This window comes from Balaenoptera acutorostrata, chromosome 4, assembly GCF_949987535.1.
Source record: "Balaenoptera acutorostrata chromosome 4, mBalAcu1.1, whole genome shotgun sequence".
Classification (NCBI taxonomy): Eukaryota; Metazoa; Chordata; class Mammalia; order Artiodactyla; family Balaenopteridae; genus Balaenoptera; species Balaenoptera acutorostrata.
Genome location: NC_080067.1, coordinates 126,936,001 through 126,945,739, shown reverse-complemented (window position 1 = coordinate 126,945,739; position 9,739 = coordinate 126,936,001). Strand labels below are relative to the sequence as shown.

General features: G+C 31.5%; 1 pseudogene; it reads right to left on the bottom strand.

The window, feature by feature from the left end:
- Nucleotides 1-6,056: 6,056 nt before the first annotated feature.
- LOC103003032 (dual specificity protein kinase TTK-like) lies at nt 6,057-8,263 on the bottom strand (annotated as a pseudogene).
- Nucleotides 8,264-9,739: the final 1,476 nt, after the last annotated feature.

Sequence of the window (9,739 nt, the reverse complement as noted above, 5' to 3'; positions counted from 1 at the left end):
CTAAGTCAGCCACATTTTCACTAGGAGCCTTCAGCTAATTTCCTTATCTTTGGAGCAGCTCACCCTTTACCTTGTTAGTAGAAGTTGTTAATATTAGAAATGTGTAAACAGTACAAGCCCATTCATGCATATATGCACCTTCTTTTTAATGTGGAAATTCTTCCTTTCCCCTGCATAGTAGTTTATTGAAAACACTTTTTGATTTATGTTCTTTGGTTATGTTCTGAGTAAAGGGAAGGATCATACTCTCTTATTTTGTGTTTCTGAGATAGAATGTGGGAAGACCAGATGCTAAATAAGACAATCAAGTTAGTTTTTATTGTTTCTATAGATTTTCATCCTAAATAGGAAAACTTTTCTTCTGGGGTTACTTTTAGAAAGAAAAAAAAAAAGATCACTCAAAACTCATGTAAGAGACTGAAACAGTGATGACTCTGCGAAAAATCCTAACTTCTTATGCTTCTTGTTATTGAGTTAAATAGTATGCAAAAGAAAAGTATCCCAGAGTGTGATATAAACTTTGATTAAGCAATACTTTTGAATGTTCCTACCTCTAGCAAATGCAAGAGATTCAGTTCACCTTTACTACAAATATAAATATCACTTATAGAAGAATGAATTGGCCATCTAAGATGTCAGAGTACCCAGACATAGAATAGACTGTTGCAACAGAACATAATTTTCATTGTGAGTACAAACTGTTTATTTTAATTTGTATTTATGATTAAGTAAAAGAACACAGGTTTTATAGTTAGACAAAGTTAGGTTTTCTCTTGGGATGAACCATTTACCAACTGAGTACTTTAGTACATAATTTAACCACTGTAATGTTTCATTCTTTTTTCTGAAAATATGGATGCTAATACCTCTTTTAAGAGATTATTTTAAGGCAAAGAATAATCTATACAACACATCTAGCTTAATTTCTGGCAGAGAATATGTACTCTTATTGCTGGTATTATTATGATTATTATTTTATTGATGTAGCTATTATGACTGAGAAAGTAGCTCAAGATAATAACTCTTAACATGCAATTTATTTTAACAAGTAATTCTTATTTTAAAAAATAAACAACTAACTGCAAAATATTTAATAATCTCCCCTATGTTTAAAGAAATCAAGGATAGCACTGGGAAGAAAAGATAGATTTCTCTCTAGCAAGTAGGTACATACTCCCAAAATTTTGACCTCTTAAGTAACAGTAATTTAATAAAAGTCAAAACAGTATTGATTTGCTTTTCTAAACTGAAATGAGTTTTGCCCAATTACACAAATTGTTAGTAATGTTTATTAAGCTGTATTCCAGCAATTTCAGTTAACTCAAGAGACTGATTCCTAAAAACAGCAAAAAAAGAAGAAAGTACAGTTCAGTGTATGTTGACTTAAATGTGGCATTTGTTCAATCCTTCTAAAGCAGTTTGAGGAAAACAAAATCAGGGTTCACTCCAAGACTTCCCTCGTGTGAAATGTTTTAAGTCAATTACTTGTTCTTTTGTTCTCTATTTGAAAATGTAGGAAAGCAATAATTTTTTTAAAGTTAAATAATAAAAAATAAATTATATACAATCACCTCATTCATTAATGTAAAGTTTTTCAATCTTATTTTCTATTTTGTTTGTTCTAGAATGATCAAATGTTAGATGAATACACACATTTAAATAAAGGTACTACAGGCAGATTTTCAAAAGAAAATAATATTCTGAAAGTAAACATGGCTTATGATAATGTTTAAAAATAAAACTGGAAAACATATGTTATCAAAAACTATTTTCATGTGGGTAAAGAGTTTTAATAAATGAATAATAAAGTGTGCTTACATACTATTTTAAACTTAGAAAGTACCTTTCTGCTATGTAAATAAGCATATGTAAATAAGCATGGTAGCATTATTACAAAGTCTGCTATGTAAATAAGCATGGTAGCATTATTACAAAGTCATTGCCATCATAATTTGCATATTATATTATTAGATTAATTAGAATATTAATTTCCAGAAGTACAGAATAAAACCAATTACCATGATTTTATTGCCTGTATATATTTTAATGAAATTTTATAAATGTAAAATACATATCATAAGGAAAAGTAATTTGTTATAAAAGCATAAAGACAGAACTATTAGGGATATATAATGTATGAAAAACTTTTCATCTCTTTAGAATACATTGTATTGGTTACCATATTGTTCAAGTTTAATACATGAAATTTAAATCATGAGTTCTTACATATTTCATAATTCACTAACTTGGCTAATCAGATCTAATTCACAAAGTATTTTTCCCTTTTTCCACTATATTGACATATTCAAAATTTATACAAGATATTCTTATACTTACTTGAAGGTTTTTTTTTTTCTTTGAGATTTGAATTATATCACCTGAAGTATATAAAACTCTTAGTGTTTTAGAAATTTCAAAATAATTTGCAGATGCAACCTACAACCTTTTAAAATATCTTGCTAAGCATACTAACTTACTGGCCTTTATTGTGTAATTATCTTTCCCTTTATAAACCATCTTCAAATGTCTTGACAAATTCCATCATTTAGGCACACTAGAATTTCTGAGTGGTATTCAGATGATCTCCCACCAATAGAAGGACCTTTAAGAGAAAACATGCTCTAAACCTAGAAAATAAGGCGAAAGCGTATCTGTATATTCTTTCAGTGTCATATTGCAGTATTAACAGGCCTACCCAAGGATTATTTGATTTTCTAGAGAATGGATCTTTGTTTTGACTTTATATGCTAATTGGTTAGTGCTTAGACACCAGAAAGTTACATGCTTACTTGTAGATATCTGTTTAGTAGAAAAGATATCACCATCTTTTAGGATATAAACTGGTATTATAGGTAACCAAGTGATCTTATTCTAATATTCTACTTAAATGCCTTTCCTTATAGACTATGCAAACACTTATTTGTCAGATCTTCTTGGAATCAGCCTTTCCATGTGACTGGTCCCTCATTAGTTAGCCAATGAGCTAGATAAAATTTTTGACATGTATTTATTCTATATTTATATAAGGTTCATGTTCTTAAATTCTGAAAATTATAATTAAATAGAATAAAACTTAAAAGAAGAGTGACTGTCCAAATTAAACATAATTTTAAACGATTAAAATTTGATAATTAAAATGAATACTTTTCATTAAAATGAAATTTATTATAAAATTAAAAAGATGATTTCATGCTTTTTAAAATTTAAAACACTGGTGTAAAGGAAAACTCAGTCTCACTGTTTTTAGTTTCTTTTATGTAAGCTTATATTGTCTTTAAGATCAGCTAATGTATCATTTTGGTTCTATTTTTTATTATGCAGTACTTCTTCATGTCACTAGTAATGTATTTCTTATCATTGTATGTGCCTGTTTATAAAATATCCATTTTACTGTATTCTTACAGCTCAGAACAAAAGAGACTCCAGAAAGAGGAGGGACCTGACTGAGGGAATCTGATTGCTTCCGGAAAGCAAAGTGCAAGTCTGGTGGTGAATGTTAAGTGCCGCTGGCTACAGCTCTCTGGAGCAGTATTTCTTGTTCTGTCAGGTGAGTTCAACAAGTTAGAAAAGTTATGGTCTACCTGGAGGTTTCACTTGTAAAGAATGTTTACTTGTAAGACCGTTTGACTGCATTTAGTGCACTAAAGAGCAAGCCTTTGACCTCATGACAAGTAAAGAAGGGACAGAATGAAATGCTGCTTTCAGAGGGTACAGCACTCTGTCAGAGCGTGGGCCAACTCCTCTTTAATTATTCAAAGAAATCACACTATTAAAGTCTTTACGTTTATAGAATCCAGAGAGAAAACAGTGATTCAGAGGACGATAAAAAAAAAGTGTATAATGTCTCAGTGCCTTAGGATTTAATTCAAAATAATAGACAGAATTTATTTCCAGGTTTAAAAATTGTATATTTGTTAATTTTTTTTATATTGTAATCTAATATTTCAGCTGTGGAGAGAGGCCATTAATAGTTATTAAAGAGTGAGTGGTGATAATAATAGTTACAACCTCAAAGTGATATTGAGAGGCTTAAAGGAGGTAATGTATATAAATCTCTTGGTACTTTAGTTGGCAAATATTGAGCACTTTATATTACATTATGTTTATTATATTATGGATATTACATTATGTATTGTTTTACTAGAGACTGTAGTAGGTTGAAAATAAAGAGAATTTTTCTTATTTATATGCTCTATCAATCTTTTTTGCCTTTATTTTTAGAATCTAACTCTCATTCTTTTGTGACATATTTTCTACACCTGTTCTTTGGACTATCTTTCAACAGCATTATTAAGCAAAACAAAATTTGGCATAAATTCACTGGATCTTTAACAGTACCTATCACCTTCCCCATACACCTGTCAGGACCATAACTGTTATAGAGCAAGAATAAAAATAGTCAAGAAAAAATACAATTTAGTATTAAATAAGAATTATTTTTCAACATTTTTGCAAACTCTTAAAATTAATACGAAGGGAAAATGGAGAATGTTGAAAATGATGTTGAATGCATCATTTGCTTGCAGTGATCTATTTTCTTAAAAATATCCTCAAATCTATTATACACCACCTCTATGGTATAAAAATTTCACACTGCTGAACTATAATTGGTTTTCTGGACTGGATGACGTATTTCCATTGATCCACACTCACTTATTAGCTTTTTGATCTTTAGGCTGGTGAGTAAAAGCCAGATGATAGAAGAATTTGAAGATTCTGAGAAAAAGGGTGGACATAAGGAGAGAGACTAGCCTGAGATAAGAAATTGGATGCCTTCACCATCATGATAAGAGGAGAAGAGGAAAGAACATACTTTCATATAGACAAAAATTTAATAAAATATTTCAAATCATGTAATGTATACATATATATATATGCACATGTATGTCATTTCAAAGAGGGGATATAAAATATGTACAAACTTTCTTGAAACTATGTTCTTAATCATAGAACACTTTTGTTTCTGAATACAAAGTATCTTGTGAACATCTTAAAAATCTGTTTTAGAAATGCTGCTTTGAATGGAAGAATGATAGTTAAAAAGTGTAAATGTTATTTGGACATAAGAAAAAGTATATACATCCTTGCAATTGGAAAGACTTATGGCTCTTTATGGTACTTTTAAATTAACTTTATTGATTGCATTATTTAATAAATATTTGCCATTAGTTTTTAATAAGATCTTAGGATTAAAAAGTTCTTTTGAACACTTCCTCTAATTTTACTAGTCGTTTTCATTGCATTTAGATGCTATTGTGGTTCATACAAATAGATTTATGGCTGCAAAATCCATGTCCCTGCTGTATTTTATTAATACATGATGGATGTCTCCATCCTTTTTATTGATTTATAATCTGTAATGTTACTTTCTCTTAGTATTTCTTCTCCACATGTCTTGTTCTGACTGTGCTTGTTTCTTTGCTGATTCCTACATCTTCAACTTTTTTTTTTTTTAAAAATCACTTCATTTTGAGAATCTTTGTTTCTGAATATAACATATCTGGGTGTTAGTTCTTTTTTTTTTTTTAATTATTTATTTATTTATTTATGGCTGTGTTGGGTCTTCGTTTCTATGTGAGGGCTTTCTCCAGTTGTGGCAAGCGGGGGGCCACTCTTCATCGCAGTGCGCGGGCCTCTCACCATCGTGGCCTCTCTTGTCGCGGAGCACAGGCTCCAGACGCGCAGGCTCAGTAGTTGTGGCTCACGGGCCCAGCCGCTCTGCGGCATGTGGGATCCTCCCGGACCAGGGCTCGAACCCATGTCCACTGCATTGGCAGGCAGATTCTCAACCACTGTGCCACCAGGGAAGCCCTGGGTGTTAGTTCTTAATCCAGTATGACAGTCTTTGTCTTCTGATGGATCAGTTCCTTCCTTTTTTCCTTTCTTTCATTTCTCTCTCTCTCTCCTTTTATTCTTTGAAATTTTAGTTTCATTTTATTCTACAAAACTTTTTACATGATTTTCCCAATGTTTCAATTTTCCAACATTTATTCTAATGTGAAAACACATCAAGTACATTAGACTCATAGTAAACTACACGACAGTGAAAAACAATTCTAGAATTTATTGCATATGGTACCATCAGTGGTTGCTATTTTTAGAGTTTTCTTTGGGGGATTATCCATTGACACATAAAATTTCAGAGCAAAGTCATCTTCAAGAGTCGACTTCTGAAGACAATAAAGAGTACAACAGTCCAATATTTTTATAGGTGCTATTTGACAGGTTATGAGTAGCTGCAAGCCATTTCTACACATTTTTTTCCAAAAGGCTTAGATGATGAAGATGAATCATTACTTTCAACACTACTCTACTAACATAAAGTTCTAACAACTTTCAAAATGGACTTAGGAGAATTTGGACCAACAAGTTGGTTCAGGATATGTTTTATTTCTTTGATGGTTCTCTTATCCATCTCAGTACTTTGGTGAATTTGAAATTGATCATATACAGCACCAGAAGCTCAGAAATGGATATACTCCTGTTTAGAGCCCCTTATTAAGCCACGCTTCCTCATATCTAAAAGAAATTTATCTAACATTTCAGGAAATTTAATTTTATGGTTAAGATAAATAGCTTGGAAATCTAAATCTAAAATCTAAATCTAAACAATCTAAAATTGTTTAGAAATCTGCACATGGATTAGAAATATATTTACATGCTGAAATGGCATTTTCCCATAAGTCATTAATAGAGAATGGATCCTAAAGATCAAACATCACTTTGAAGGCTTAACTTTGATTTTGATTTCTGTTTTCTCTTGAGGAAAATATATTTTCGATTATTTCTGGTAATCTATAATTAACTGTACCAACCTTACAATATTAATCAATGCATGTTGTGCCTGGATGGTTATATAAAGTTTGCAACCCAAAAAATCAATTAGCTTTAGCATTCCATCAGAAAGTTAACAGGTTTCAGGTCACTGTGAAAAATGCCATGTTGATAAATTATGTGAAGGGTCCCAACATATTTTTTCAGTTTCTCTAGTATTCCTGTGATGCTGGATTTTTGTTTCTTTTTAAGCCAACTATTAAGATCAATATTTCCACACTCCACTGCCATATAGATGTAGTGGTCTCTGATTTTATAATTCTAAAGTTGGGTTACATTATTGCTGTGTTGTTATAATTTATTAAAATAAGTCATCACAATCCCATAACTCTCAATTGTTTGGTCATCTGATTCTTCTAGGTTCACATATTTTATAGCATGTATCTGCTTCTTTTCACTCAACACCTGAGATACCTTACTTGAATTTTTATGTCCTACCTGCTTTAAAGTTGAATTGTTTTTATTTTATCTGAAATGTATTTTTTATTAAGATGTTGAAATCATAAGTAAAGTTTATCAATTAATTCAGTTCTTTCATTTTTAATTTAAGTATTCATATACTTGTTTTTCTTCAAGTTTATTGCTTATTTTATATCAGAGATACCTTTATCTGTGCTGACTTCTATCAGTTCCTATTTTCAATCACTGTTAATTTGGATTTTTTTACTGCATTTCTTTCCCATGAATTGAAATTTACCATTCCTCTCTCTTTATCAGATGATTTTACATTTATTACAAGTTAACAATTGCTTCTCTCACTGAAAGGCACTGTTTATACTGCCTCACGCTCTTTAATTCTCTCTTACTACATTTCTGTATAGAAAACTATATTGAGAATACTTTAAAAGTCTCCCCATTTCCCCTTTCACACAATGAGACCTATGGAACAACTTGAACTTCCTTTTTCTCATGCTTCATGCCTATCTTGGATTTTGACTAAGATAGTATAGTTCTTACTAGAACTATCTTTCTGTGAGTCTTATGCTGCTCTCAAGCAATACCAGAAAGTATACATTCATCCATTTTGAGTTATTCTATAAATAAATAAATAAATTTGTATATAATTATATAATATTATATATTACACATAAATGTATATAAAACAAAATAAATATAAATATAGAAATAATATATATCAATAATATACATTATATATTATGTATACTTATTTACACAGACACACATGTGTAAGTTGTATAAATATCAAGTTTATTTATACCAATGTTCATAAGCACTGTTAATCTACTATTCCATCTTCTCTTCATTGCTATATTTTGAGGTCTTGTTTAGGTTAATGTTTGGTTTGGTGGTAGTTTTTTAAAAAATTTTTATTTCCAAACATTTTTCTTAGGCATGATAGTTGAGGAATACACTTTTGAATTCTGGCATCTCTTCAAACATCTTTGTGCATCTGAGATGCAAATGACATCGTTAGTAAATTTGGAATTCCTGGGCTGAAATCCTTTTCTTTCAGTAGTTCATAAGTGGTATTCTGCATTTAGCTGTGGGGAATACAAAGATGTCAGTCAGATTTATTTTCCTCTGCTTGTAGCTTATCTTTACATATGGAGAATTATAAAATTATTTCTCTATTGTTAGAGATGATGTATTTTATCAAGATAGGTGTTCTTTCTCATCAGTACAGCCTGGAACTCAATGACCTCTCTCAATATGAAGACACATGCTTCATTCAACTCAGAGAATTGCCTTCAATCAAGTGTTCTGTTATTCCTGATCCTCCATCTGTCCATTTTCCTCCCTTTGAAACTCCCATTCTTTTCTTGCTAATTTTCCTGAACTTGTTAAGTCACTAATTTCAGTCTCAATTTCTTCTCATTTAATCCATTTTCTGAGTGTGTCTTCCTAAGTGCTTAAAACAAATCAGGTGTCCATCTGTCTCCTCCAGCAGGTCTTTCTCTCTTGCCATGTGTTTCAAACTTTCCATCTTATGTTTCTCTCTGTGGTTCCTGAGGTCTATCAAGTAAGCTGCAATTTTACTCTGCCTGTAAATTGAGACTTAGATTGAATGTTTGAATGTCTCCCATGAACAGAATTCTCAGGGTTTCTGAGGCAAATGGGACTCCTTGTCTGGGGAGCTGTGTATTAAGGGCAGACTGCCACCACTCTCCTGAGATAAATGGAAGAGTCCTTTCTGCTCTTTGGTATTTGTCTACTTCCAACCTTCCCAGTAGTGAAGAATCAGCTCACTTGTCGTTTGCAATCTGGGCTCGCTGAGGCCAGGGATTTCCGGGCCACATCCTAGAGGAAAATTCAACTTTCAACCTTCACTTGGAATACTCTCCCACCTGGGTTCTACAGATCTCTGGACACCAAGCACTTTAAAGAGTAAGCCATACAGCATCAGATCTTCATTTGGAGAGATAAGAAGAGGAAAAATGTGGATGATGAATTTGAGTGGGCAAACTGGAAAACAGGGATAATATTTTGACAGATATTGAATAAATCCAGGTGAAATATGATATGATGAAATGAATATAGAAATTGACTATATTGATAGAGAAAATGTAAAGAACTTTTAATCCTTTAAGAGATATAACAAAAGCCATGGCCATTGATTGAGTATAGAGGACAAGAAAGCAAGAGCCACCTGAGCTAAAACTCAAGATTCTGGTTTGAGGTAAGGTGACAAGATAAATTTTGTGCCTTTTAATGAGAAAGGAGAAGTGTATTATTTGGACCAAACTGGTACCAGAATATACTGCTGGGTCTATCAAATCTCCTACCCAGATTGGGATTTCCAGATATTCATTGGTTCTCTATCATGAACTCGATAAAACTTGATAAAATGGATTTTTGAAGATTTTTAAAAGATCAAGATCATAAAGATTATCGATAACATTGTTCCACAGGTACTTTAACACTATTTTGAAAAAGAATCTCTGTT